The sequence below is a fragment of the Crassostrea angulata genome, chromosome 4 (genome assembly GCF_025612915.1).
Source record: "Crassostrea angulata isolate pt1a10 chromosome 4, ASM2561291v2, whole genome shotgun sequence".
Classification (NCBI taxonomy): domain Eukaryota; kingdom Metazoa; phylum Mollusca; class Bivalvia; order Ostreida; family Ostreidae; genus Magallana; species Magallana angulata.
In genome coordinates, this window is record NC_069114.1 from 24,414,957 (window position 1) to 24,422,456 (window position 7,500).

Here is a 7,500-nt window from a genome sequence, read left to right on the forward strand (position 1 = left end):
TAGGTCCCTAATTTGAGGGGCCAGCCCCTTTTTCCTGATATCAGCAGAAAGGTCTTGTAAATATAAACTTTTTTTACATTACATGTTTTAACAAAATATTTTCCAGAAAAGAGATAAAGAGAGAAAAGCACAAAAATTCACGACGCTTTTTTAATGTCAATTTTCGAGCCATAGCGAGCTTTGGCGCCAGTAGTGCTAAACATACAAAACAACAATCATGCAAAACTTCAATCTTTCCTTTACCTACCGTAAAAATTTGAGCTTAATATCTCTTATACTTTAGGAGAACAACAGAAGACAAAATACCCATATAAAAATTAGAAAAATCTCAATATCTCTAAAACGGATGTGACGTCATCAATGCAAAAAATTTCCAATCAAGTTCAGACCACTATCTATCACATCCTAAAATTTCATTGAGATCGGCCGAGCCGTTTCTGAGAAATCGCGTGCACAAAAAAAGGAAGAAAAAAAATAATAATAACTAGACACGATCTCGTTGCGAGCAACGAGGAGGTCTTCCGTCCGGTTTTTAGAAGGAAATTTGACATCATCGACTTTGATTTTCGAAAAAAAAAAACATGATATGGAAAAAAGAGTGGAGAACTAATGCTGTATTGTATCACATCTTATAACTTCTCTTATATTGCCTTTTTAAAGACTTGCATTTCTTCAAATTAAGATAGAAAAGATTAAACTTGTTTACCTCTGGCTCCTAAAGAACCCTTAAGGTATCACACCGGTAATCGGCCAATCAAAATGAACTTAGTCAATTGTAGTTCCATATATACTTCAGAATTATTTTTTTCCTTGACTGCATTTTTACATTTTCCTTTACTCAGTTTTAAAATTTTTTGTACCACTGAGTAGGATATTTCATGTATTTTGTTAGGTGATGATTTTTTTTCACAGGGACTACTTCTTTCAGGGCTCATGCAGCAGCTTCCTGTGGAGTGTGCAGTCTGTTTACATACAAATGGAAAACACGTGGTTTTGAGGGTAGACCTGTTTGGAGCTAGATATTTTGAGAAAATGCAGTATCGCTTGCCCTTTTTATGGTGTTAGCTGATGAGATAGGTAACAAATAACATTTCCTCCGAATATTTTGTCATGAAAAATACAAACTGATTTTTAAGAATTTTTTCCCCTCTATAGTGTTATATAGTGAAAACAATTACCGGTGTGATACCTTGAAGGGCTGTGTGTCAAATTGAAAAAATGCATGCAGGTGCCAGTTTTCAGTATTTTATGTCAAATCTTGTTAACAGAAATTAGTTTCTGTAGTCTGAAGATAGAAAAATGCTTTTAAAATTTTGTAATGAAAAAAATATGAAAAATGATGATTTTTGGTGTGGAAAACATGTGATTTTTAATATATAATAATAAAAACCTTTAAAAATGGATGATATGAAGTCACTGGAGCTTAGAATATTGGTTTCTGTGTTCTAGATGCTGTAAAAGTGTGCAGATCAGTTGTCGCAGTCATATTTGATGCCCTCAGACTTTGTCGTAAGAGCACGCAGCGACTAGTTTTTCATCGAATGACCAATTTTGAGTTTACGTGCAAGTGTCAGAATTAAGCGACAAGTGCGAAACATTGCGAAGAAGAAGATGAACAGTCTATCGAAGGATTATTTTGACAAAAACTTTAATTTCTTTGATTTCTGCTCACCTTATGTGAGATTTAATTTCATTTCCTACATAGTCCTGATTCAAGGAATTTAGGGATTTGGGCAAATATGTGCTATGTTTATGTTTATTTTACACTGAATTACCCATTTGTAATAGTTTAAGGCAAAAAACATGTTTTAACACCATTTACAAGATCACACAGATGCATATTTTGTGTAGAAAAGAGGTTTCATGCATTTAGTTGAGAAGGTCATTATGAGTCAAGTATATATAATATCATCATGATATAATCTAGGAGCTTTTCATGGTTTTCATCCTTAAAAACTGATGAATTTCAGTTTACCAGAAAATGTTTTTATGCATTATAGCCAAAAAATCAGTTTCTTCCCACATTTTAAGGGGAGTTCCTTATTTACAAAATACAAATACTGATATTTATGTTTGAATGACCTAAGATATTGAAACATTAGTCATTGTTAAAATGTTTAGAAGGAGATATTACTATTTTTTATATGGTAACCTCAGCACACCTGTCCTATTCTAAGTAATGAAAATCAAAATTTGAATGAAATCATATCATGTAACATGTATGGGTACAATATAGATGCCCCACCCTTATCCACAACTATGGGGGTTGGTATGATTCTTTTTTTAGTATTGTGATATGGCATGCACTTATGTGATTTCTCTTGTAAATATGCATCAGAAATGCATTGCCTTATTGAATTACTGCATGTATATGCTTATTGCTCTTGCTGTAAATTATCTAACATGTGTCAATCATCATTGATCAGTAATTCTCTTCAAATTCTATAGGGATGGCTTGATGAGGGGTATAATTAAGTGTGTCCAATTGAAATTTCATGGCTACTTTTGCTCTACAGATAGAATGTTACATAAATCACAGAATGAAGTTGCATCCCAGTTGTTTCTTTTACATTTCTTATCATCAAAGGCAAGATTTATGGTTGTCAGAGCAGATCTGAGCTCCATTACATGCTGATATCATTTGGGCTGTCCTGTGTTACCATGCTGCTTTTAGATAAAAGTGAGTATGGCAGTGTGTAGGCAAGTAAACAGGCTTTACCTGATATATAAATTTACCAGATACAGATTTCATTTATGACCTGATAATTCACAATATAGTTATGAAATGTGTGAACAATAGGGGTAAATTTCTTCTTTGTTATGCAATGATTGCATAATGAAGTGACTCTAATGGAATATTTTTATTTTGATGTAAAGAAAAATGTATATGCTCTGATTTGGTACCAAGATGATTTTGTATCTTGTTGTTTTAAGGATGAAAATTGGCTTCAGGTCATGCATGGTGTGAGGCTCCAAATGTGTTTCATCTGTGCTATTTTCTTCAGTCTGAGTAAGGGAGATAAATCCTCAATAGCTAATGAAATATTGGGAGCTTGGGGACAGGGTTTTAGGAAATTGGTGACAGTTGATTGGGAATTCTCAGGTGCAAATTTGAAAGGGATCTGACATCTTTAGAGTCTCTTCAAGGTATCACACCGGTAATCGGCCAATCAAAATGAACTTAGTCAATTGTAGTTCCATATATACTTCAGAATTATTTTTTTCCTTGACTGCATTTTTACATTTTCCTTTACTCAGTTTTAAAATTTTTTGTACCACTGAGTAGGATATTTCATGTATTTTGTTAGGTGATGATTTTTTTTCACAGGGACTACTTCTTTCAGGGCTCATGCAGCAGCTTCCTGTGGAGTGTGCAGTCTGTTTACATACAAATGGAAAACACGTGGTTTTGAGGGTAGACCTGTTTGGAGCTAGATATTTTGAGAAAATGCAGTATCGCTTGCCCTTTTTATGGTGTTAGCTGATGAGATAGGTAACAAATAACATTTCCTCCGAATATTTTGTCATGAAAAATACAAACTGATTTTTAAGAATTTTTTCCCCTCTATAGTGTTATATAGTGAAAACAATTACCGGTGTGATACCTTAATACGTACCGCAAGAGAAAATCATTATATTGTTAGGATATATAAACGTATTATACCTAATTCAGCTTAAATAACTTTTCACAAAATAGCTCTTAGTAAAAGGCTATAGATTAAAGAATTTAGAGCCCTTTGATCCCCTAATTTAAGGAGCCAGCCCCTTTTTCTTGAAATCAAATGGAAGGTCATTTCATTCTGAACACATTTTGTCAACAAATGTTTAGAAATTCGTTACCGTTCTTAAGATAAATGGGAAGAAAGGTATTAGGGGCCGATCCCTTATCTCCATATAGGGACTGTTTAACGAAATTTTGAAGGTTGCGTATTGTTAAGAACATCATTTTCAACAACTTTTCTTCTGTGCTGCATTTCAAAATATTTTTCCTTTCTGAGATATGGGTGATCAAATTTTGGACTTTTGACCCCTAAAAACCCCTAATTACATAACACATGATAACATTATTACATTGCTTGGATTCATAACTATGAGATAAACATATTTGCCTCTATAACATTTTACAAAATATCCCTCAGTAAGAGGCTATAGATAAAAGACTTTAGAGTCTTTTGATCCCCTAATTTAAGGGGCCAGCCCCTTTTTCTTGATATCAAATAAAAGTTCACTTAATTCTAAACACATTTTGTTCAACAAGTGTTTAGGAATTTGTTACCGTTCTGGAGATATATGAGAAAGAAGGTTATAAAGGGCCGATCCCCTATCTCCTTATAGGGGCCGTTTAACGAAATTTTGAGGGTTGCATATTGTTAAAAACATCAGTTTGAACAACTTTTCTTCTGTACTGCATTTCAAAATATTTTTCCTTTCTGAGATATGGGTGATCAGAATTTTGGACTTTTGGCCCCTAAAAACCCTTAATTACATAATACATGATAAAATCATTACATTGCGTAGATACATAACTGTGAGATAAACATATTTGCTTCTATAACATTTTACAAAATATCCCTCAGTAAAGGGCTATAAATAAAAGACTTTAGAGCGCTTTGGTTCCCTAATTAAAGGGGCCAGCCCCTTTTTCTTTATATCAAATGAAAGGTCACTTAATTCTAAACACATTTTGTTCAACAAGTGTTTAGAAATTTGTTACCGTTCTGGAGATATATGAGAAAAAAGGTTTTAGGGGCCGATCCCTTATTTCCTTACAGGGGCCGTTTTACGAAATTATGAGGGTTGCATATTGTTAAGAACATCAGTTTGAACAACTTTTCTTCTGTACTGCATTTCAAAATATTTTTCCTTTCTGAGATATGGGTGATCAAAATTTTGGACTTTTGGCCCCTAAAAACCCTTAATTACGTAACACATGGAAAAATCATTACATTGTTTTGATACATAACTGTGAGATAAACATATTTGCTTCTATAACATTTCACAAAATATTGTTCAGTAAAGGGCTACAGATTAAAGATTTTAGAGCCCTTTGGTTCCCTAATTTGAGGGGCCAGCCCCTTTTTCTTGATTTTAAAAGAAAGGTCTTGTAAATAGAAACTATTTTTACATTACATGTCTTAACAAAATATTTTTTAGAAAAGAGATAATTAAAGAAAACCACAAAAAATTACGACGTTTTTTTAATCTCAATTTTCGGGTCCAGGCGAGCTTCGACACTTTTTGCGATCAAAATGATTTTAAACCTTCATGCACAATTTCAGTCTTCCGTCTACCATCGCTGAAAATTTCAAGTTTATATCTGCTATAGTTTAAGAGGAGTACATCCGACAAAATACCCCTCTAAAAATCGATAAAACGACTATATCTCAAAACCGGAAGTGACATCATCAATAAAAAAAATTTGCAATACAGTTCATATCATTTTCTATTAGATCCTAAAGTTTCATGAAAATCAATTGAGTAATTCTCGAGATCTCGCGTGCACAAAATTTGTAAGAAAAAAAAAAAAATAATAATATAGAAGAATAGGGAAAAAGAAACAAAGCAATAACAATAAGGTCTTCCGTTGGAAACGGAAGACCTTAATAATAGGGAAAAAGAAACCGAAGAATAACAAGAAGGTCTTCCGTTGGAAACGGAAGACCTTAAATAGGGAAAAAGAAACAAAGCAATAACAATAAGGTCTTCCGTTGGAAACGGAAGACCTTAATAATAATAAGAAAAGTGAAAAAGAAACCGAAGAATAATAGAAGGGTCTTCCGCTGAAGACGGAAGACCCTAATTAAAACAGCTATTGTCTAATGGCAGTGATAAGAAAGTTTGGTCACAAACAAGACAGTTTTCTGACAGAAACCGCCAGTTTTTTCTACAGAGACCCTCATCAAGCCTCCAGTATGGGGGTCGCAGACAGACAGGAGGCAGTTCACTCAGAATCAGAGATACACACAGTACCCACAATTCAAGGGTCAGGGAGCAAACCAGAAATATACAGTGCCTCCCAAGAAATCAGTCACTCAGTGAATCAGGTGAGTCTAAAACGGGTAGAATTAACAGAGATCGATCGGAATCTATCAAAATTCCTGTTTTTCAATGCTGTAGAAATTCCCCAGTCAGTACCAGTTTGGGGACGTGTAAAACATTTCTATCAGAACTGGAAAGTAATTACACGGGATCCTTGGATCCTTCAATCAATCAAAGGGATAGAAATTCCCCTATTATCAAATCCTTTCCAGGGAAAAATTCCGATTCCGTCGAAATTCAAATCAGAGGAACAGGTTTTGATAGATTCCGAAATAGAGAATTTAGTGTTGAAAAATGCGGTGGGGGGAAAACTCCCACAAGCGATTCCATTTACAGCAGCGTATTTTTGGTACCAGAGAAGGGGGGCGAGTTAAGGCCTGTAATAAATCTAAAAAATCTGAACAGTTTTCTCCCTTACGAACATTTCATAATGGAGGGGATACAGCTGTTAAGAGATCTCATGGAAGAGGGAGATTGGTTAGTAAAACTAGATTTAAAAGATGCGTACCTGACAATAAACGTGGCAGAGAAATTTCGAAAATTTCTGAAATTTTTTTGAAAAACAAAGTAATGGAGTTTACATCCCTTCCATTCGGAATTGCAATAGCACCGCGTGTGTTTACAAAAATTATGAAAATTCCAATTGCAATTTTACGTCGTCTGGGTATACGGCTGGTAATTTATCTAGACGACATTCTGATTATGAACCAATCTCTCACAGGCATTCAATCAGATCTGTCAACAGCTGTCTATCTCTGAGAGAATCTAGGGTTTTTGATCAATCAGGAAAAGTCAGTTCTAGTCCCCTCACATGTAACGGAATTTCTGGGATTCACTGTAAACTCAGAAACAATGACCCTCTCTCTCCCAAAAGAAAAGGTGATAAATATAAAGCAGAATTGCTTAGATCTTGCGAGTCGTCAGTCTGTCTCTGCTCGGGATCTAGCCCAATTAATAGGGCGTCTGACGGCTACAAATCAGGCGGTTCTACCCTCACCTCTTCATTACAGAAGTCTGCAGTTATTTAAAACAAAAGCCCTGCATACCGGAGGGAATTACGACCATCATGTTCAATTAGACGAGGATTCGAAACAAGAACTAATATGGTGGTCTTCAAAACTAAGCAAATGGAACGGGAGAGCTTTAGTCCGTCCCCAACCAAACATTGTTGTTAAATCAGATGCAAGCCTGAAAGGTTGGAGTGCAATTTGTCAAAATACAAAAACGGGCGGTCTTTGGATGGAAAACGAAAGAAATCAGCACATAAACGAGTTAGAGCTCAAAGAAGCATTTTTAGCAATTCAGTGTTTTCAGTCGAAAATTTTAAAAAAGCACGTACTATTACAACAAAGTAGCGATAGCATACATAAACAACATGGGGGGTACAAAATCAAAGAAGTTGATAAATCTTGCAAGTCAGATTTGGCAATGGTGTTTGGAGAGGGAAATAACTCTTACAGG

At 34.8% G+C, this 7,500-nt stretch overlaps 1 protein-coding gene and 1 pseudogene across 1 annotated transcript in view; both read left to right on the forward strand.

Moving 5' to 3' along the window:
- Positions 1-6,039, forward strand: part of LOC128180271 (pre-mRNA-splicing factor CWC22 homolog) — a 19,943-nt pseudogene extending 13,904 nt beyond the window's left edge.
- The window catches only part of LOC128180255 (eukaryotic translation initiation factor 3 subunit A-like), a 101,226-nt gene that overhangs the window by 68,164 nt on the left and 25,562 nt on the right, over positions 1-7,500 (forward strand). The gene's annotated exons all lie outside the window — the stretch shown is intronic.